The 24,413-nt window shown below is 36.8% G+C and overlaps 1 protein-coding gene across 1 annotated transcript in view; it reads right to left on the bottom strand.

The window, feature by feature from the left end:
• Positions 1-24,413, bottom strand: part of LOC131438495 (lactosylceramide 1,3-N-acetyl-beta-D-glucosaminyltransferase A-like) — a 105,822-nt gene that overhangs the window by 69,484 nt on the left and 11,925 nt on the right. The window contains exon 2 of the mRNA XM_058608572.1: positions 15,028-15,606. The gene's annotated coding sequence lies outside the window, so the exon portion shown is untranslated. The remainder of the gene's footprint in view (positions 1-15,027; positions 15,607-24,413) is intronic.

Raw genomic sequence — 24,413 nt, 5'->3', positions numbered from 1 at the left:
CTTGAATCGATTTTGACAAATCTTAGTTTAAATTAAAGCTCACAATGTCTCAAAAGCTATTGTGAAATTTCATGCGGATCCGACTCCCGGTTCTGAGGGCGATGAGTGTCAAAGCTTTCAAACCGCCATATAGAATCACAATACAACACCGGAACGGACTGGTACGTGCAACGTGGAAGAAGAAAACACAACACGAACGATGCGTGCTTTGTTCTAATTCGTACACGCTAAAAAGAAAACGAAACGGTTATGGATGTCCGTTACTGGTGTGTGATATTGGTAAAAGACGGTGCTGCGGTTGATAAAAATGTTGATAAATAGACAGCCGGTAGTGCAGTAATACCGTGCCGGTGGTGTTGTGATATCAATAATAATCATAATAGTAATGATAATCCTACTACATGTTTTATGCTGCTTTAACTATTCCGGTGATCTGAGTCCGGTTTCAGAATTATTCATCAGAAATTTCAAAAAGGATCTCACTCACTTTTCTTGAAGATGGCTCGATTTTCACAAAATTATAGGTTCAAAGGAAGAGCCTTACAGTTTCATACGGAATTCCTAAATTTGTTGTGGATTCCAATTCCAATTTCAAATTACATACTTCATTTTCAGAGATGGCATATCACCTGCCAGTTCTTATGGTCCCATACAAAATTTCTGCATTTTGTCTGGATCTGACTTCCGGTGCCAGAGTTTTGTGATAAAATGTGAAAACAACGTATATAAATTAGAAAAAAAACACATAAACAAATCACTGATAGCTATCAAAATTAGCAAATTTTGTTCATTTCTGTGAGATGTTCGTGAAAAAAAACCTAATCATGTCTTGAAAAAAAATACGTCGCGTTTTTTATTCATGTTATGCCACTGTGTATTGTTTGTATAGTGAAATTCTGATTTGAACTGCTATGCACTGATAAGTCAAGAACAAAACGTAAACATATTCCAAATAAAGAGTTTTAAGGGATCATCCGGGTACCCAATCGAAATGTACACAATAGGGAGAGTGAGAATGCCGATTTTCAGCGTGTTTTTGCTCACGTTACGAGAACTTTGGTTGTGACTTCGACTCCCTTATTTTCTAACCAACCAAACAATGGCTAAATGGTTCAGTAGATGATGAATGATTATAATCCCAACGAATCTGTTTATGTCTTTCTCATATAGAAAGATTATGTGCAATCACTGTCAATACCGACTTTTTAACCGAGGACTTTCATCCCGATCCAACTTCCGGTTGCGGAGATGCAGGGTGATATGCAAAGAAAATGGATAAACTATGCACTCACTATTTTCCGGTGCCAGAGTTATGTGAAAAATAATGAAAATATAGGTACAGTTACAAAAGAGCGTGGTCACGATCAGAGATGGCATTTCACTAGAGTGATACACCAGGGCGTAGGTTTCAATTATACACTGCGGATACATTTGCTCTCTCCACACAAAGAGGAAAGCGCACTTCTTCTCAGTGTCCAGACAGACAGACTTTGAGTGCGTGCTTGTGTTGAAAGAAGCTGGTGCGAGAGAATAACATTCTCTTCGCACGAATCGCTCTCACGTGCTCTCGCCTAAATACACCCAAGTGATCACTGGCGCGTGATGGTGAGCGAACACTTCTGTGAACTTCAATTGATAGAGAGTAGATCTGGCCTTGCTATAAAAAATTTGCAATGAGAACCGATAATTTAGCGATAAATTGTTTTATTTTGCTGATTTTGCGTGCACACGCTTCTTCTACGCAAACCACACACCAGAGTGCTCACCGGCATGTACACCTCTGTGAAAGTATCTGCATCCACCTCAGAGATTTCATTAGCTAATGCTCTAGCACTTTGGTGCGATTCAGTGGAGGAGGTAAAAGGAAATAAACAAACGCACTCATGATGCGTGCACACTTTATACAACAGTGGTGTATAAATGTGAAAGAGAAGAGCTCTCGTTGAAGTTGTCAGTGCGAGGGGAGAAATTTTTCTTGCTCTTCGTCACACAGAGGAGATGGACATCTCTGGTCACGAGTACTCGCGATCGGTAAAGTGGAATGGTGGGATTTTTTTTAACATAGAGGGCAGTAGTGTCCTTCAATGCGAGAATAAATCAGCTGACTATTGGTTACAATTCGATTTCAGCATTTTCTCGAAATGAGTACCGCATACGCAGTTTTTTTTGTGCTCGCACCCGAAAGGTCCCACCTTGGATTGACCCTTTCAGTCGCCCGATGCCAATCCAATTGAAAATGTTTGGGCTCGAATGTAGATGAAGCTTGGAAAGAACCGATCACACAATTTGAAACAGCTCGCTCAAAGTAAGCCTCGAAGGTGTCAAGCCATTATTAACGCTGAATAGGATTGAACTTGCTATCAATGTATGTGCATGTAAGTTTGTGATCTAGTAAAACAATATTCAAAAGTATTTTCGTGTTGAGTCTTTTCATTTTCTCACAACCAGTGTTGGTGATTGCCGAAAATTTGACAGCAGCTGCTCGATTTTTATCTATATTGTATACAACATTTTTAATTCGGTAGAAGATGCTACAAAAACTCGAGTCTCTCAATGCATGAACCGCGAGAGAATTTTTCTACATTTCTTCGTTCTACTTCATACTCTGAGTAATTCACGGCCCTTAAAAAATTACAGTCTGATAATGATTGGTGCTGCGTGGAATTTATCAAGAGAGAATCGCAAGTTGACAATTATCGCATAAAATCGAATCGATGATTCGATTTGATGACTCTCATACTAGGTTGCAATATTTCAAAACCCTTGTGTGGAGCATTCACAGACATTTTCATAGACACAACTTATACAAAGGTTATATGCACATAGTTAGAATAAGCGGCAATAGTAAAATGATTCTATCGCAATTATCCACTGCCCATACAGAATCGGATCGCGAAACGAGAATAACCGACCGTTTGTTGCTTCAGAGAGAATCCTTAAAGCAGCGAGCTAGCCTTTGATTCTCGGACAGGTCATCGAGAGAAATTCGTTCTCGCACTGGTGTCTATTGTATGTTAAATGAACCATGCCGGTTTTTTGTTGCTGCGATGGTATCCGTCTCTCTTTGATGGCACGAATTCAATCGTGTGAAGAGTTGCTAGTGAGCGTTCTTTGATACGATAAAAGCCTTCCTTGCTCACAGCAGTGACCACTTTCTTATGTAACAGACTGTACTAACTTTTCTCAGAGATGGCGTAACCGATTTTTACAAATGAATGGTTTTAAAAATTCTCTACCTTCACTAAAGGGGCGAAACAAAAACGTAAAAAAAATCCTAAATCGGCCTCAACACTACTTCAATCGGTAGTCATTATTAGTAGAAGGCCAAACAAACCGATTCGGGTTATTTTTTTTTCAAGAATCGAAGAAAATTATGTTGAAGAATGCCATAGTAATATATATGATGGTATGATTGATAACAAAAAGAAATCATTACACCACTAGGTGGAATAAAACACAGGTTTTTATATTTGAAAATGAGCATGGCACAAACTACTCGTTAATTGGACATTTGGTATTCATACATAAATTCATCAAAACTCTATTGACGTTAGCTATAAATTAGAGTAATCAATCAAACCGCATATCACCTGCCAGTCGTTAAGTGATGAACAACAGGAAGTGTAATTTCATTTACACGTGACACAGGATCAACAGACAGCCGATTCTACGCCGTCCCAGAAACGCCATTCAATCATGAACTGTAGGGATAATTATTTTGGCACTGTTTCGGTCCGGCACGCCAAGCGATATTTGTCGAAGCAACCACTACTACTGTGACGATATTAAATCAAATTAACTTATGATTGCTACTGGTGTTCCATTTTTGTTGCGTTTGTGATGTCAATCAGAAGAGATGTTTTATGAGACAACTCGAAAGAGTTGCTCAGTAGTGTGTTAGGAAAAGAACAGGAAAACGTACATCGCAACACCAGACCAGAACACCGCCTTAGAAAGTATTTGAACATGTCGCAAACTAAACAAGCAGGGCACACAAAAAACACCGACTTAGCAAAACATACGAGGATGTCTCGATGCCACAAAAAAATTTGTTTTCATTCATGAACGAATTGAAACGCATTAAAACACAAAACATGCTCGTTGGATTTTGACACGCTCACTTCTCGGAATTGACTGCGTTGCCGAATACTTGCTACTAATTTGCTGAATTCTTTTGAACCATTCTGAAATTGCACTTACTCATCCATAGACGAACTGTGGCAAGTGCACTAATTACCTCCTCCACAAATGCTAAGTTAGAAGGACTGAGGATGGTAGGTGGAGATGACCGTTTTACGCGAATACTAGAAAAACGTTGAATGTGTTATTGTCGAGTAAGTGTCAGACCTCAAATGGAGAGATGCAAGAAAAAAACCTAAAGAACATCTCAGAACTGACGGTGCGGGACATCTAACATATTAATGTAGTTAAATTAAAATTGATTGAAACAATCGAGTTCATCAACGTCCTTTCCATCATGCAGGCAGTGATTACTTGATGTGCCCCAACGGTCAATTATCACTGATTTTTGACTGTGACTAAATAAAAAGACGGCGGTGGTGGTGGTGGTGGTAATGGCGAACATATGCTTCTGATGGTAAACATATGTTTATTGAAGAAAGAAAACTGAGAAAATTAAATGTGTGTTTTACCTTTTTTTATATATATAAAAAATAGGTATAGAATTCGCTCAAAATTTAGAAAATTTTTCCGAGGCCCGGAGGGCCGAATGACATATACCAATCGATTCAGCTCGAGGAACTGAGCAAATGTCTGTGTGTGTGTGTGTGTATGTGTGTGTGTCTGTATGTGTGTTGTCAACTAAGAGGTCGAGATCTCAGAGATGGCTGGACCGATTTTGATCAAACAAGTCGCAAATGAAAGGTCTCCCCGTCACCCAAAACGCTATTGAATGGTTTTGAGATCGGATGTTTACTTTTTGAGTTATTCGAAGTTTTATGTCAAAATTTTCAGTTTTTTGATAGTATCTGTCACAATTGACCTTGAAAACAGAATATGTTTTCAGACTTAGATTCCGTACGGTAATACCTATCCAACAAGTCATAGATTGTTAAAATCCGTCCATTTTTAACGGAGATATCGAAATTTTTGTGTAAACGATTTTTCCTCCTATTCCAGCAGTAGAAGTTTTGAGCGCTGTATGAAAAAGAAATGCTTGGGAGCAATGGAAAAAACGATTTTTTATACTGTTACATACAATTGTTTCTAAGTACCAAAAAGACTGTGTACAGCATCCTTTTTCGTGACATTTAGCCTCGGACCGATTTTAGCACGGCTCGTTTTTGGCAACACAATCGTTCGAATATGACATATATAAACCAGATGATGGCAGATTTTTTTTTAAATTATATTGTTTTAAACTACTTACAGCAATAAATGCTGGAAGAACATAACATTCATATACCATTCGAATCAGTTCGTCGAGATCAGCAAATGCGTGTGTGACAAATAATTTCACTCAATTTTCTCGGAAAACTTCTTTTCTACAAATTAAGATTCATACGAAAAGTCGTATGCTCCCAAACAAAGTTCCTGAATTATGTTTGGTTCCGACCTCTGGTTTCGGAACTACAGGATGATATGTGAAACGAAATCAAAATTGTGTAACTCATTTTTCTCGTAGATGGCTGAACCGATCTAAGATTCAAATGAAAAGTTTCAAGATTCTATAAAACATCTTGCTCTTCACTCAGATCCAACTTCCGGTTTCGGGGATACTGGGTGATTGGTATAAAAATGTCTATTCCACATAAATTAATCAGGTTTATCGGGTTAGCAGATTTGGATAGTCGATACAAAAAATTAACTTTTTTCAGTTTTAGTGGTATTCAGTTTTCGATTCAGAAGGCACCTAAATATTTAATTCGTGCTATGATTTCTCAAAGATGTCTTCACTGATTTTCAAATATTTTGAAACAAATGTAATCTATACAGCTACTCAGGTGAATTTATCTTACTTCGGCCATATCGATTTTAGAATTCCGGTTCCAGTATAAAATCGTTTTTCAAAGCTCAATCGTTTTCTCAAAAAAAGCCTAATCAAATTTCAGAAACAAAAATTCAAATTAAAATAAACTTATATACAAAATTAATTAATTTTATCCAATTATTACTTCCGGTTCTCGAATTACATGATAATGAATTGTTAAAATTCAAACCGATATAGAAGATGACAATCCCGAGAAGCTTGAAGGTTGGACTCAAAACTATTGCAATTTATCCGTCATATGGCCATATGAATCGGTTTGGGTTATGCTGGTTCCTGAATACCGGCTCTGGAAGTACCGTAAATTACCGTAAATTCTAAAGTGGAACTTACTTCGACATATCATGAAATGTTTAATCGATTGTCCCTTTTTACCTTTTTTATATATATAAAAAATAGGTATAGAATTCGCTATGACTTTAGAAAATTTTTCCGAGGCCCGGAGGGCCGAATGAAATATACCAATTGATTCAGCTCGACGAACTGAGCAAGTGTCCGTGTGAGTGTGTATGTGTGTGTGTCTGTATGTGTGTTGTCAACTAAGAGGTCGAGATCTCAGAGATGGCTGGACCGATTTTGATCAAACTAGTCGCAAATGAAAGGTCTCCTCGTCACCAAAAACGCTATTAAATGGGTTTGAGATCGGATGTTTACTTTTTGAGTTATACGGAGTTTTAAAAATCCGTCCATTTTTAACGGAGATATCAATATATTTGTGTAAACGACTTTTCCCCTTATCCCAGCAGTAGAAGTTTTGAACACTGTATGACAAAGAAATGCTGGGAGCAACGGAAAACACGATTTTTTATACTGTTACATACAATTGTTTCTAAATGCCCAAAAGACTGTGTACAGCATCCTTTTTCATGACAATTTGCCTTGGACGGATTTTAGCACGGTTCGTTTTTGGCAACATAATCGTTCGAATATGGCATATGTAAACCAGATGATATCAGCATTTTCGAGTTGAAAGTAATTACATAATTATATTGATTTAAACTACTTACAGCAATAAAAGCTCGAAGAACATAACTTCCATATACCATACGACTCGGTTCGTCGAGATCAGCAAATGCGTGTGTGACAAATAATTTCACTCAATTTTTTCGGAGATGACTAAACCGTTTTCTACAAACTCAGATTCATATGAAAACTAGTATACTTACAAATTTGGATCCGACTTCTGATTTCGGAACCACAGGATGACATGTGAAACGAAATTAAAATAATGCAATTCATTTTTCTCGTAGATGGCTGAACCGATCTAAGATTCAAATGAAATCTAAGAATCATCTATGATTCAAATGAGAGGTCTTAAAATCCTATAAAAATTAGTCAGATCCGATTTCTGGTTTAGGAGATACAGGGTGATTAGTATAAAAATGTCCATTTCACATAAATTAATCAGGTTAATCGGGTTTGCTGATTTGGATAGTCGATTAAGAAATAAATTTATTTCAGTTTAAGCGGTATTCAGTTTTCGATTCGGAATGTACCCCCAAATTTTAATTCACTCTACAATTTCTTAAAGATGTCCACACAATACTCAGGTGAATTTAACTGATTTCTGCTACATCGATTTCAGAAGTTCGGTTCCAGTATCGAATCGTTTCTCATTCATTTTATTCATTTTTTCAAAAAGGCCAAATCGAACTTCAAAAACAAAAATTCAAATAAAAGGATTTAAGGTCCCATTCAAAATTAATGAATTTTATCCGATTCTGGAGTTACAGATGATGAGTTTTTAAAATGCATACCGATATAGAAGATGTAAATTGTTTGGCGTATTAATTTATGGCCATTCGAATCATTTTGGGTTATGCTAGTTCCTGAATACCAGCTCTGGAAGTACCATAAATAATGACGAAAAACTCTAAAGTGGAACTTACTTCGACATCTCATGGAATGTTCAATCGAATGTCACACGTTAAGATTGAAATTCGATACGATTTGCAGATTCGAAATTACAGGGTAATGAGTGATTAAAATCTCAATTTGCCGTTTGAAACGACGATAATTAAAATAATGTCATGAGAACTAAAACACCTAAGAATATCCATGCAAAAAAACACATGCGGATTGATAAAAAAAGGTATCATCTCACTGCTAGGTGGATTAGGCACGTTTTTTTTCTTGTAATTGGTTGACAAACTAACAAATCACCTCTCGCCCACTTTCGGCGAACTCAGTTAAACTGTAATGCACTCTAATCATCAGATTGTATCATCTAAACACAGTGCTTTTAATTGGATATTTATTTAAAGAAAGCGTGCGATCTCACGCCAAACCATCCCGAATCAAGTGACTGAGTAAACAAATGGTGATTTCTAGGAATCAGCGGAAGGGACCTCCGACATAGAATCGTATGGTTCACCGTTCTGGTCGAGTTACAGCTAACATCCGCGTGTTTGGCCGTCGTGTGACAGGAAATCATCTGTCATGTCCCGCTTGCTAGGCACTCGTGTGCTCGACACGATAGCACATGGGAAATTTGATATATGAAGTTCATTCACTGCCAACGCATCATCCAAGTGTCGCATGTGTCACATACGTCTGAGAGTGAGAACGATTGTTTTTACGTTTGGTGGCTATATTATGAGGAAACTGTGGACGAAGATTCCAGCTAAAATTAATTTACGACGATGAGTAAGTGCTTTCAATGAGTGTTTAGCCGCAATTTCATACGACTACAGTGCCAACGCTTCAAATCTGCAACCGGGTGGGAAGCACTCAGAATCAATGGGTGGAATTGTTTACACTTAGATGCCTACGGTCTCTAAGTAAACATTTTAAAAATGTTCACTGCTTCGTTAACAAAATTTATGAGATTATGTTTCAATTGCCATGCTTGAGCGCCTTAAAGCAAATGTGAAGAGAAAACTTAGGCACTGCACTTCTAAGCAAAATTTTATCTTTCTTTTTTAAACCGATTTTACTGTTCATTCTATAGAGTGGAGCAACATTGGTTTCTCAGAACTCAAGTACGACGAAACATACCACAGATGTTATGCGAAATCACCGTCTTATTTCTAGGATTTTATTACACAAGGAATCGTTCGCCAATAAGCAAGAAGCAACGACAGCCAGTTTGACCGAATTATTTAAACCTAGAGGTAATAAAGTCGATGAGCACAAAAGAATAGTACACGATGCAGGTTTGTAGATTTGTAAAAAAAAAATCATTCGGAAGGACTAGGCCTTTGAACAAAGCCTTTCACCGCGAACTTCTAAACAAAAAAAAACCTACTCCTAATCCACCTGGTGGTGTGATAATACCTTTCTCTTTCATCGACACAGTCTCATTAAAATAATGATTTGTTTTAGTCTTTTTTTAAAGATATTTTTATTCGGGCCTATTTGTGTACAAGCTTTACGTGGCCGAATTAGCCGATTTTTTAAATAAAGGATTTTTTGAAGTGGATCTCGTTGTCACTCTTTTTCTAGAAGGAGAAGAGCTGCCATTTCCCTCCTACGAGGGTTGAGGGGCACTTTGTTCGTGGCTCGTCTCGTCATCCATTGCCTCATCGGTTGTATTGTTGTTGGTGTCCGTCTTCGTTTCGTTTTCCTTGTTGTTCGTAGCCTTGAGCTCGTTGCTAGTTGCTTTAGATGCGCCTTGTTGTACATTGGTTGAGTATTGCGCTCACTAGTTTTCGTTGTTGAACGGTTGACCTTGTCTTTGGTTGAAGATGTCCTTTTCGCAGTTTCAGTGCAAGGTTTACCGTAGTGTGCAGGTTGTTCACAAAACTGACATGTAACCAGCTGATTTTCATAGGTAATCAACGTTTTACACGGACGTGTCCCACCTTGACCACAAATGATGTAAGATAGAATTGCCTTACGTAGTTGCATACGCACAACTCGCACGCTATTCCGGATGCCGGGGAAACAATTCCGCCATACTTCCCTTTCGATGGAAAGGATTTCACCGTACTGCGACATATTCTCCCGAACGAACTTATCGGTGGCCTGCGGGGGAAGGTCATTCACGCGTACTTCTATGGCATTGTCCACCATGTGCACAAGGATTTTGTATTTAATGTTGTCACACTTAACGATGTGCACCTCGTTGTTAACCGAAGCGAATGCAAGTGCATCGCTTTCACGTTTAAACATTATGTACACACAGTTAGACGCCTTGTTGAATTGAATCTCACTTACATTATTAGCGTCTAGATGCATTCGTTCTTTAAGTAAGATTTCAATTTCATTTGCTGCTGGTCTAACTTTGTAACGCTTGAAATCTATACAAATTGAATTCGGTCTTGTAGGCCAAGTTTCAGGCTTTGTTAAATCGTATTTGACCATTCCGTACACTCTATTGTTCACTGGCGTATTGTCTTTGTTTCTGTTGTTTCGACCGTGTCGGGTGAGATGCGAGCACGAACTGATGTTTTAGTCTTGTTAAGACGTAGAGACATCTTGAGCTAATTTGAAATTGGATCAGTGTCTTCCTCGGATAAACTAGCTCGGATTTTCCTCGGATAGGAGCTAGCTACGTGTCCGAGTCCCGTTTCTGCGGTAACATTTTCTCGGGTTTCAGTACATAGCTCCATCCGCATGTTATTTTTTCAATCTGTTTTACTCGTTAGAACCTGATCAAATTTAAACCTGATAAAATTCAAAACATTTTTTGCCTTTTTATTAAGTTAATTTCTAACATTAATTTGCGCTTATTTTTGACACGAATTGAATCAGATTGTTTCGGGTAGTTCACAAAAGCACACTTCATCGATTATGTCACATTTTCGGCAACATTTCTCAGACCAAGCGTATCAGCAATAATACAATTAGAATTTGAAATAATTATACGGATAGAATAAATATGCTATATCTTCGAAACGCAGCCTAATTTTAGTCATTTATTGATGTCGGTTAATTCATATACAAGAAAATTGAGCGGTAATGTGTTTTGACGCTTACGTCACTTATGCCATTTTATCACCGGAACCGTAAGTGACAGCCATTTGAACTTTGAGCGTGTTTAATGAACCAATAGCAGTTTAAGCCATCTCGAGCAAATTTAGTGTCAAAAACGTGCTTAACCCACCTAGCAGTGAGATGATACCTTTTTTATCAATCCGCAGTTGTTTTTTGTATGAATATTCTTCGGTGTTTTAGTTCTCATGACATCATTTTATTGATCGTCGTTTTAAGCGGCAATTTGAGATTTTAATCATTCATTACTCTGTAATGTCGAAACTGCAAATCGGATCGAATTTGAATCTAAAAGTGCGACAATCGATTAAACATTCCATGATATGTCCAAGTAAGTTGCACTTTAGAGTTTACGATAATTTAAGGTTCTTCCAGAGCCGGTATTCAGAAACCAGCATAACCCAAACCGTTTCGTGTGGCCATATGACGAATGAATTGCAATAATTTTGAGTCCAACTTTAAAGCTTTCCGGAATTGTCATCTTCTATATCGGTTTGAATTTTAAAAAATCATCATCCTGTAATTCCAGAATCAGAATTGGATAAAATTAACTAATTTTGTGTGGGACTATAAGTTTATTTTAATTTGAATTTTTATTTCTGAAATTCGATTTGGCTTTTTTGAGAAAACGATTGAGCTTTGAGAAATGATTCGATACTGGAACCGGAATTCGAAAATCGGTGTAGCTGAAGTCAGATAAATTCACCTGCTGTATAGTTTACATTTGTTTCAAAATGTTAAAAAATCAGTGTAGACATCTTTGAGAAATCGTAGTGCGAATTAAATTTTTAAGTACCTTCAGAATCGAAAACTGAATACCACTAAAACTGAAATAAGTTTATTTGGTTATCGACTATCCATATCTGCTAACCCGATGAACCTGATTAATTTATGTGAAATAGACATTTTTATACTAATCACCCTGTATCCTCGAAACCGGAAGTTGGATCTGACCGAAAAGAAAGATGTTTTATAGAATCTTAAAACTTTTCATTTGAATCTTAGATGATTCTTAGATTTCATTTGAATCTTAGATCGGTTCAGCCATCTGCGAGAAAATTGAGTTACACAATTTTAATTTCGTTTCACATATTATCCTATAGTTCTGGAACCAGAACTCGGAACCTTGTTTGGGAGCATACGACTATTCATAGGAATCTGAGTTTGTAGAAAAGAAATTTTCCGAGAAAATTAAGTGAAATTATTTGTCACGCACGCATTTGCTGATCTCGACGAACTGATTCGAATGGTATATGGGTGTTATGTTCTTCCAGCATTTAATGCTGTAAACAATATAATAATGGAATTGCTTTCAACTCGAAAATTCTGCCATCATCTGGTTAACATAAGCCATATTCGAACGATTATGTTGCCAAAAACGAACCGTGCTAAAATCGGTCCGACACAAAATATATTGGAGAATGATAAGTTTTGCATCGTGAATATCTGTTGTTGTATCTAACGTATCAACATAGTTCAGTTTTTGCAATGACTGAGTGGAAACATATATTGGAGAAGCCAAATGAATGAAAAACTTGCAGAAAATATTCTCCAATATATGCTTCCACTCAGTCATTACAAACACTGAGCTATGAATGAAAAACTTACAGGAAAGATAATTTTTTGGAAAAAGATAAGCTCAGAGACAGGACTCAAACCTGTATTCTTATGCATTTCGTGCATCCGCGCTACCATTTCGCCACCCTGCCTTGTGATAGACACAGCTCTAAAACACGACTAGGCATGTTAAAGCACACATCGAACGTGACAGACTATCATACAACCTTTATAGGGTCTGTCGCTGGCGATATCCAGCCAGCGACTGGCACCAGTAGAAAAAGTGACAAGCGAATCTAAATACACTCTCCTACTAAGTGCTTGAGTGGAAAATAGGTATAGAGCGAGAAGACTATTGTTTGATGAAGAGAGTATTGTTTGGATGTATGGTAACGGTTGTGAGACGGCTAGGATGTAGACCATGTTCGATGTACGCTTTATCATGCCTAGTCGTGTTTTTGAGTTGTGTCTATCACAAGGCTTAGGGTAGTGAAATGGTAGCTCGTATACACAGAATGCATAAGAATGCAGGTTCGAGCCCTGTCTCTGAGCGTATCTTTTTCCAAAAAATCATCTTTTATGTAAGTTTTTCATTCATTTGGCTTCAATTACATATGGCTGAAATTTTGATTAGTAGTGAGCAGTGTCCTATTCGTCTGTTAAAATTCTCCGGCATACCGGATTTCCCTGTCATAGACGACGGTTTTGAAGGAGTAAGCGATACATCAAAGGGAAAGCATCGCTCTGATTGGTCAATCAACGCAAAAGCAAAAGCGAAGCTGTTGGAAGCACGCGAATGTATAAATAGAAGCGAAATTATAGCTAACATTTCAGTCCTACGCGTAGCATGCTACAGGTAGGTTGTTGCAGCAAGACAAAAAGTGCCATAAAACGATTTGAAGCTTTAATTGGTATGCTCTGATCTTGTGTCATGCAAGCTCGAAAGAAATTCCATGTTATGTCGTTTCGCCTGAGAAATTGACAACTACCCCAGGATAAAGTTTGAGTGCGATTTATTTCTAACTAATATAAGATGAACTCGATTGATAATGAGAAAAAGTTTATCGCTTCAACCGAAATCGCAGAATGGTAGAGAAACTTAACGCTATAAAAATAACTGCTTGCATACAAAACTTGAACACAAGCTTGGCGAAGAGAAGCTTTAATATCAAAATCGTATCGCAAGTATGTACAAAGATATAATTGCATACATTTGGGATATTGGTGTAATTTCGTTGGCTATAAAACAAGCAATGTGTGGTGTTGGCTCCTAATCAAGATCAATATAAGAAAACTCTCGTCCAATTGCGGATTCAAAAGTGTGACGATTGATTAAAAATGTCGATCATTAGAAATTTTGGTTGCCTTGTTCCACATTAATGGCTCGAAAAACCCCATGGGGCTGATCTTTGTAGTGTTTTGTTATTTTAATAGCTTACCAGCCAAAAATATTTCAAAATTTGTTACAAAATATTTCTGAAATAAATTACTCCAGTTGTTATAATTCTGTTATTACCATTTGATCGGGTAGAAACAACAAGAGATAGTCACGATGCAAAACCTATCACTCTCTAAGAGGGTAAAATTTGAAAAGATGTCCCATAGACGTTTTCACGTCAAACCCCCCAATTTAGGATACTGTTATGAACTACCGATTTTAATATCAAGTTGTCATATGTTCGAGGATCAACCTAGAAGGATTAATCATGTCAGTAGGATCGTTACACTATGGAAGCAATAGGTCTGTACAGTACGAGTCAATTCGAAGAGGTGATCACTTTCAACAAACATGAGACGACTAACTTGAAAACGTTTACTAACTAACCGTCTGTTTCAAGCGACACCCTTCTCAATCCACTTCACCAAAGAGATGCATCAGACCATATTAGACCGAGTAAAACGGAGTCGGTATCAGGTCGGAATCAAAAGCCGCCTTTTCGTCAGCAAACTTGCGGTGCCAGCGGAGACTAGAAATCGTACTCAGGCCTGGATACCTCAAAAACATCATATTTATCACGGTGAATTTTTATAGCGATAGGTTAATGGTAGATCCCAACGTTGATTGGCCAATGCTCGAAATGAAACTGGTGCCGTGAAAACGGTACGACTATTAACCAAAAAAATGTGGTCAGATTTTGATTGGCGAAGCCAAATAAATTCAAGGCCACAGCAAGCACGAAATCGGCTCACGCGTTAAATTAAATCTACTGGCAGTAACCGGTGGTTATATAGCAACACCTCAGTCGCTAAATCGTCACGTAATAACCCTGAACGAACACTACCATATCCAGCACTGGCAAAGTTTAGAAGGCACCGAACCGCGCGAAAAAGTAATTTCAGGCAATCAAACAAACCACAAAACGCGGAGCGAGTGGGTTGTGGCTTTTCAGTGCTAATATTGCAACTTTGTTGATAGTAATGTTTACGACATTTTTAGTTCGATTGTTAGCGACATATAATACTGTTTTTATTTGTTTAGCATTTAATACAATTAAAAATGCTATTAGGGAGAATCGTTCATAGCTTACCTGAACAGATAAATTCACAACAATCTATAGGCATCTACGTTCGCAGCTGCAGAATTGGCACGTGAAAAGATGGAAGATCATATCCACTGCATGTTGCGAGTTGCTACTTGATAACTTTCGAGATTATAACACTTCGCGCGAGGGCACTGATCGAACGGAGATAATAGACCCAATGGTGGACAGGAGCAGATATCGAACAAATTTGCTCTCTTGCGTCGTACTCACTTAACTTGACTGTTGCACTACTCTACTACACCCAACGCATACATCTTCTCGATGCCGAACATCTCATTATCATACGCACACAGACCGCTCTCGTTTCACTCTCTCTGCTGTTGCTGCTGCTGCTGCTGCTGCTATCTATTTTGAACGTTTCACTTTTTTTTCGATCTTACGCTCTTTTGCGCGTCAGTGAGCAATAATCGACACACGAAACCGTAATTCGGCAGGTTGTTTGATCACAACCGTCGTAACTCAATTACATATTCATCGGTCGATCATCGGTTGGTTGGTTGGTTGGTTGGTTAGTTGCTTGTTCGGTTGCTAGTAGTAGTATTACTATGTGTATTACCAATCCACCTATTGATAAAATGGGAAATAGAAAAAAAAAGTTAATCATATAGTATATACGATCGTCGGGAGTGTTACATTTTCACAATCTGATAGACACACACTTCAAAAAGTTTTCTATCATTGTCAATTGTTACTGACCATTAAACGATAGTCTAGTGAGAATATAAGATTCCTGTTTGCTTACTTTTGCTATATATAGTATTTATATATAGTCTTTGAATCCGATACTTTTGTGATATTAGTTTTATTGAAGCATGGCGGTGTACTCTTCTGTTAGTTATTGAGTATAGCGCTCATTGAGTTATTGAGTATAGCGCTCATCGGAAATATTTTTAGCAATTTATAATAAAATTTTCAGTTGTATGAGATATCCAAAAAATCTTCAGTTTGTGTTTGCATCTCATCCAAATACGCAAATACGATTTAACAAAACCTGAAACTTGGCCTACAAGACCAACTTCAATTTATATTGATTTCTTTTACTTAAAGAACTAATGCATCTAGACGCTAATAATGTAACTGAGATTCAATTCAACAAGGCGTCTAACTGTGTGTACATTATGTTTAAACGTGAAAGAGCTGCAATTGCAGTCGCCTTAGTTTACAACGAGGTGCACAGCGTTGAGTGTGACAATATTAACTACAAATTCCCGGTCTACATGGTGGACAATGGTATGAAAGTACATGTACATAACCTTCTACTACAGGTCAGCGATCAGTTCGTTCGGAAAAATATGTTGCAGTACGGTGAAATTCTTTCCATTGGAAGGGAAGTGTGACGGAAGTTTTCCCCGGTATCCGGAATGGCATGCAAGTGGTACGTATCCAACTACGTAAGACAATTCCATCTTACATCATTTGTGGTCAAGGCGGGATAAATCCGTGTAAAACGCTGATTACCTATGAAAATCATCTGATTACATGTCAGTTTTGTGAACAACCTACACACTACGGCAAACCTTGCACTGAACCTGGGAAAAGGATATCTTCAACGAAAGACAAGGACAACGTTCAGAAATGGTAACAATTGAACTCAGTAGTTTTGCTTCAAAAATGCTTTCTGCATCAAACCAGTAAGGAACTGTAATCAATGTCCAACCAACCGTATCTACAGCAACCAGCAATGAGCACAAGGCTACGAACAACAGTGAGAAAAAAATTGAAAAAACACTTACAATATAACGGTTCACAACAACACCGCCGATACGGAATGGATGACGAGACGAGCCACGAACAAAGTGCTCCTCAATCATCGTTGGAAGGAAATGGAAGCTTCTCCCCCTTAGAAAAAGGGTGACAAAGATAAAATTTATTTTAAAAAACGGCTCAATCTGCCACGCAAAGCTTATACGCATATAGGCCTGAATAAATTTTTTGAATAAAATAAATCCAAACAAACTAAAAGTTGAAGTTTTCTAAAAAAAATGTTTGGTATGAACGAGGTAAAATTCACTGCCAGAATAAGGGGCGCAAAATTTCAACCACATGAATTGAACGAATCCGCACAAAGCGTATCGTGAAAAACCGACACATAGAAATACGGAATATTTTCAGTGATTGAGTGCTGTGGGCTCACGACACGTCTTGTTCGCCAGTAAAACAGACACTAACTATGCATAGTCATAAACTATGAGTATTTTTAATAAACTAAAATGAGGAAGACATATTTGTGCATGTTGTTTAAGATGGTCAATTTAGTCATTTAATTTGTAATCAAAATCTTCTTATAATTTATTTTCTCGTCTATAGCGAAATTGTTCATTCTTGGTTACAGATCAATATCTTCAGCATGAGCCGTGTACTGCTCATTCGGTTCATAAGCTAGAGATGCTGACTGTGATATTTTTTGTGGACTACTAATCACCTATACATCTTTTTTTTTCTTTGTAGTGTCACTATAAGGACGACTAAGATCGCTCACGGTCCATTTTGCCACCTATACATCTTTGTAATCCCTAAAAACTGTTTAATACTCAGATACAGATTTGGCTATTCATAACAACACACTACAATTTAATGAGTTTACGAATCCGATCAGTTATCATGAATTTCCGAAAATGCTGTTTTTGAAATATTATTAAGAATTTCGATTTTCCATATTCAAACAGCCAAAACCAAACATATTCTAAGAAATTTTGTTTTATTGTTTCCTCTTATTTTCATTTTATAACATACATTGCTATATGTTCAGAAACAACAATTTATGTTTGGACAATTCCGAAAAATAACCCTGAAAATACAAAATTAAATTTATAAATTGAAATTATTTGGTTAAATTTGATTTTTGCTTTTCTCATATAGAAAGGTTATACAATCACTGTGAAAACCGACTTTATCCAGCTTTCGGTTCCAGCAATACCGACAATAATGGAGCTCACTTTACTTTCTCACATATGATTGAATAGATTTTCACTAACATAAATTCAAATGTAGTGTGAGTATTATACACCAAAAATTTTCAAAACTATTTTTTAAACTTTTTTCAATTGTAGTATTTTTGTGAGTTTTTGCTGTAATATATAGGCGAAAATTATTCATATGAGAAATGCATCATTACACCACTAGGTGGATTGAAGCATGTTTTTTACATGTTATACGTCAGTTGTCGCCGACATTTTACTCACAATATCATGAAAAATGAAATTATTCCAAATTGTTGGTAAGATTCGGCATAAATTTATTTGTATTATGTTTGATTACCTTTTTTCCTTTCTCATATAGAAAGGCTATACAATCACTGTGAAAACCGGCTTTTGAACCGAGGCCTGGAGGGCCAAATGTCATATACCATTCGACTCAGCTCGACGAACTAAGCAAATATCTGTGTGTATGTATGTATTTATGTGTGTATGTCACAAATAATGTCACTCGATTTTCTCAGAGATGGCTGAACCGATATTCATAAACTCCGATTCAAATGAAAGGTCTTATGGTCCCATAGATCGCTATTGAATTTTATTCCGATCCGACTTTCGGTTCCGGAATTACAGGGTGATATGCACCAAAAAATGAAAATAAATGTCACTCACTTTTCTCAGAGATGGCGTGACCGATTTTCACAAACTTAGATTCAAACGAAAGGGGTTATTGTCCCATAGATCGCTTTTGAATTTTATCTTTATCCGACTTCCGGTTCCGGAATTACTAGGCAATATTTGCAAATCTATGAGAAAATGCGCATTCAATTGTCTCGGAAATTTCTCAACTAATTTTTACAAACTAAGATGCAAATAAAAGGTTTTAAGATTCTTAAAAAAATCCTCAAAAAGTTGGTCCAGATCCGACTTCCGGTTCCGGTATTACAGTGAGATTAGTAAAAATTTTCAATTTCATGAGGATTTTTTCACAAGCGATGGCGAAACGAGGTGCACATTTTTATAAAATTTACTGGTTAATTCATATAGTTGACAGACTTTGTTAGTTGATGGATATATAAATCTACTTTGGGACTACTAGTGCCCGGTTTCCGCTTCCGAACGCACCGGTAATAGTGAAGAAAAACTTCAAAAACGGAACTCACTTCGATTTCTCAGCAACGGTTAAACCGATTTTCACAAATCACGACTAAAATTAAAGCTCTCATTGTCTTAAAAGATACTGTGCAATTTCATCCAGATCTGACTTCCGGTTCCGAAATTATAGGGGAATGAGTATCGAAACTTGCAAACTGTCATACAAAATGATGCTAAATTGGTACGCATCGATACGTACTGGTACGGAAGAAGAAGAAAGCGCACCGCAATTTTGTATAGCGTGCAGGGTTGCCACATTTAAATCTTTATTAACTTGACATAACTGTTTACAAATTGAAAAGGTGCTGGTAGTTTATAACGAAGAAAGTTTTTGATTTTGTTCAAGTTTCAAATATAGAAACTTGACAGAATCTTCTTGTGATGTTTTTGAAAATATAAGTAATATGAGAAAGGCATTATTACACCACTAGGTGGATGAAAAAAGGTTTTTAAAAATAGATAGGTATAGAATTCGCTCGAACTAAAGAAATTTTTTTCTAAATGTGGAAAAGCTTGTCAGTTTTATTCATATTCATGTCATCCAGTTATGTCCCTGACATTACCCACCCGTCTTTTTTACTAAACTATCACTTCGTTCAACGAAGTATTTTGAAGTATTTTTAATTTTTCAAATGAATTTTTTCTTATCTATTATTTCGATCGTTTAAGAATAGTCTAAACGTGATAAATCATTTTTCTTTATTCATGTTACTTCTCCTTCTTCAACCCCAGAAGTTGTGGTGAGCTCAATTCATATGCGTTTCTCATCGCTTATTGTCATGATGTGTTTCGTTAGCGGAGCTTTCATTGAAAGTGTTCCGCTTAGTTGTTTGTAGCTTTCGCTATTTCACACGCTTCTTTAATAAATTAAATTCTGACTTTTTCGGTTTTTAACGATATCAAACTAACTAGAGATTATGAGAGAAGAAAGAATATGAAAACTATAGAGCCATAGTACTCAAGGAAATGCAAGGATGTGAAGATAAAGCGCGGAAAAGTGAGACGTGGAAAGGGTCGTTTAAGTAAGCAGAAGGCTTCTCGTATTTGAACTTTTACCTTCTACCAGAACGACATTTGTCTTATATCCTGACATATCAAAGACTCGGATGATTCGTATCGCTGAGATGCCTGAGTGCGGTAAAAGTTTAGATACGAGAAGCCTTCTGCTTACTTAAATGACCCTTGTCTCGTCTCACTTTTCCGCACTTTATCTTCACATCCTTGCTCTTCCTTGAGTACTATGGCTCTATATTTTTCATATTCTTTCTCCTCTCATAATCTCTAGGTAGTTTGATATCGTTAAAAACCGAAAAATCAAAAATTACTGACTGAAAAAACTTAAATTCTGAATTTATTTTTCTAAGGCATATTCTAAGTTTCTAAGTTCTGGATGGTGATATTTTTATTTGTAGATAGAGGATTAGGGCAACACAAGCTCAAAATTTGTCTTGAAAGTATTAGGATGAGAGTAGCTACAGAGCATAAAGGTTCAATGTGAGACAAACCGAGGATCACTAAACTAGAGCGATAATTTTTCTGAAGAATCGGTTCATTTGAAATTAATCAAATATAAATTCAAATAAGCTAACTATCATCTTATTTTATCCGTATCATGGAGCCTCAGTTTAAAACTAATTGACTTTCAATTAAAATAACTCCATATTCCACTCTCGGTAACCAGCTGCCTAGAGATTGAAGAAAAACCGATACAAGTATCAAAACTAACATTTGGTTAGAAATTTACCAATGGTTTCGGTAATTATAATTCAGACGCCTATTATGAATAAGTGTTCATTTTCAATTTTATAGAATATTCTTATAAAATAGTTGTACTTGATATCGCGTTTCAAGGTACGATTGGAGATTCGGTTGGTTTTAAATCGATTGACTACCGTCCTGAGTATTTGAGCTATACCTGACGCATGTCACTTCTAAATGAAAATATTATATCATTAAAATATCGCGGAGTTAGGCGTTTTGAGGTCGGTTTCATGAGGTAACGAACATCGCGTTTTCAAATTATTAGATCGTATTATATATCAGGATAAACACGGATCGTTTTCTCATCAGCTAAGTTATGATGTGTTCGACTCATAGTCCAACTAAGATGTCACAATGAACGTGTCATCGAGGTAATAATATGTATTTAGTTCAATTTTTATCATTAAACGAAACAGAACAGGTAAATCATTGCATAAGAGTGTATTCAAATGTTTCAAGATAACTATACAGAATTAAACAAAGTGAATTTTTAGTTCGAGAGAATCCAATCTTAGCTCGAATCAGGAATTGATTCTGAAGTCCAATTTTATCAACAACTCTTGGTTGTCCATCCAGACAAGTTTCAATTTGAATTTACCGTCACAGATTGCTGAGTTTCAATTTTTTTAAGTTTATTTAGGAAATATGTTTCGTTAGCTTCATATGAACTAGAGAAAAGAGAGAGAACAACAAATTCAAAACCACCGTAACCAGTTGGTAACTAACTGGCAACAAATTATTCACCGGGTTTTGTACTCGAAAAAAACAGCAACAGATTCAAAGACACCACAACTATTTTTCTCACCAATTTGCATTATCGTCGGAGATAGGTGCTTCACTAAGTTCATGTTCATAAGGGAAGGTTCCTCTAACACAGTGAGGAAAACTTATTCGAGGAACGCATTTCACGAATTGAGGACAGTTGGTGGATTGATGTCCTTTTCGAGAACTTATCTGCTGTAATGACGGCTTGTCAAAATCAGGCCACAACTTTACAGGTAGTGAGCTTTGATGTACCGAAGAATAGGCTTTGTCAGGCAGTTCTTCATGCACATTTGAAAATCCATAACGTTGTTTGTTACTAAAACCTGTTTTTTATCCGCAGCTGTAAATACCTTGCCATATCATAGGCTTTCTTGCAAATAAATTGGTATAAACGAGGTAGATTTATCGGGTTGTGGTTTTTGGGTACAAATGGGATTGAATGGGTATTCAGGAACGATTGTGTTTGATTGATTGCCAACCCAGATGGCTTGAACTATGGCTTAGAAATGTCTTTCTCTGAAATGACAATGTACAGCATCACTTTCTGTTCAAACTTATGTTTAAACTAATATTTTATGTTCGGATGTACAGTAGAACTATCCGTTGAATAGTATCGATCATTTGCGGGAATCTGCGTCTTCGAAAGAGGGAAGTAACTTTCGTCGTCCAAAACAAAACTTTTTCCGGAAAAATATTTAATCAACCAGCGGCATTGGGAATTCAGCGTTGAAATTTCTGCGTCAGTATATCCCGGGGCTCGTGTCTCCTTTCGGTACTTTATTCCGAGTCTTTTCAATGTTTTGCAGATGTACTGGTGAGAACAGTTGAACTTTTTTGCGGCATCCCTTTGACTCAGTGAGTCCTTGTTGTTGAAGGCACGAGAAAGAGAAATAAGTCCTTTTGCGTCCATAATTTTGGTTGGTCTTCCACTACATTTCTTACGAGCAGTAGTTGGGCATCTTAGGATATTCTAAACTGTAGAAGCCGCAACATTTTTGCTTTTAAAATGTTGTACCGTATACTATGTTATTTTGTTGTTGAGCATACAGGCCTCGAAAAAATTCCAAAATTTTGGTTGCCACCCGTTAGGAACCGTTCAAAACTTGATATTTCAACCGAAAGAACTAGTTCTCCTGAACTGTTCATTCATTCGTTAGAAATTTCGAATGTTTCGACAAAAACCGAACGAGAGCAAATAATTATATTTCGTTGGTAACAAATTCTTTAATAAAAATGCAATAACTTTTTTGCAGGTATTTCCAGAGGTCGTTAATATATACGAGTACAATTTCTACTGCATTCTTAGAAACTACGACGGTTTCGAAATATACATTTATTAATACACTTTTTTGTTGAATTCAATTACTTTTATTTCTTTCGAAAAGATTATAGAACTATCGTCATTGAACAAAGAACTGTTGTTCACTCATTTTTCCAGAAGAACTAGTTTTTTTGAACTGTTCGTGAACGGATTGCCCATCTCTACTGTCCAGTCAACGACATAAGCGGAACAGTAGTTTTAAAATTTTATTTCTTTCTTTCAGTCATTTTCGGTTTTCAGTGAAAATCGTAAACTGTTCAGTATCGATATTCAACCGTAATTACTTCGATTTATCATATTTTAGACACTCTTTATAGCCAAACGTCAATATATCGATTTACAGTATATCAAGAAAAAAAATGCGAATTGAAATTCTACTGATTCTTGCAGACGTTTAGTTTAGAAAAGATTTTTTTTTTTAGAACGAATTCAAGGTAACATATTCGACTGAATGTTAACGCAGTGTGCCTTAATACAGGGTGATTTTTTAAGAGCTTGAGAACTTTTTTAAACAATAAAACGCATAAAATTTGCAAAATCTCATCGGTTCTTTATTTTAAACGTTAGATTGGTACATGACATTTACTTTTTGAAGATAATTTCATTTAAATGTTGACCGCGGCTGCGTCTTAGGTGGTCCATTCGGAAAATCCGCTTTTTTATCGACAAATTTTGTTCAGCGATGAGGCTCATTTCTGGTTGAATGGCTACGTAAATAAGCAAAATTGCCGCATTTGGAGTGAAGAGCAACCAGAAGCCGTTCAAGAACTGCCCATGCATCCCGAAAAATGCACTGTTTGGTGTGGTTTGTACGCTGGTGGAATCATTGGACCGTATTTTTTCAAAGATGCTGTTGGACGCAACGTTACAGTGAATGGCGATCGCTATCGTTCGATGCTAACAAACTTTTTGTTGCCAAAAATGGAAGAACTGAACTTGGTTGACATGTGGTTTCAACAAGATGGCGCTACATGCCACACAGCTCGCGATTCTATGGCCATTTTGAGGGAAAACTTCGGAGAACAATTCATCTCAAGAAATGGACCGGTAAGTTGGCCACCAAGATCATGCGATTTGACGCCTTTAGACTATTTTTTGTGGGGCTACGTCAAGTCTAAAGTCTACAGAAATAAGCCAGTAACTATTCCAGCTTTGGAAGACAACATTTCCGAAGAAATTCGGGCTATTCCGGCCGAAATGCTCGAAAAAGTTGCCCAAAATTGGACTTTCCGAATGGACCACCTAAGACGCAGCCGCGGTCAACATTTAAATGAAATTATCTTCAAAAAGTAAATGTCATGTACCAATCTAACGTTTAAAATAAAGAACCGATGAGATTTTGCAAATTTTATGCGTTTTATTGTTTAAAAAAGTTCTCAAGCTCTTAAAAAATCACCCTGTATATGTTATTGAATAAAAAAAAAATATTCGACTGAATTGAATTCGTCAACACT

Source organism: Malaya genurostris, chromosome 3 (assembly GCF_030247185.1).
Source record: "Malaya genurostris strain Urasoe2022 chromosome 3, Malgen_1.1, whole genome shotgun sequence".
Classification (NCBI taxonomy): domain Eukaryota; kingdom Metazoa; phylum Arthropoda; class Insecta; order Diptera; family Culicidae; genus Malaya; species Malaya genurostris.
The sequence above is the reverse complement of the archived record's forward strand: the minus strand, read 5'-3'. Positions and strand labels throughout refer to the sequence as shown.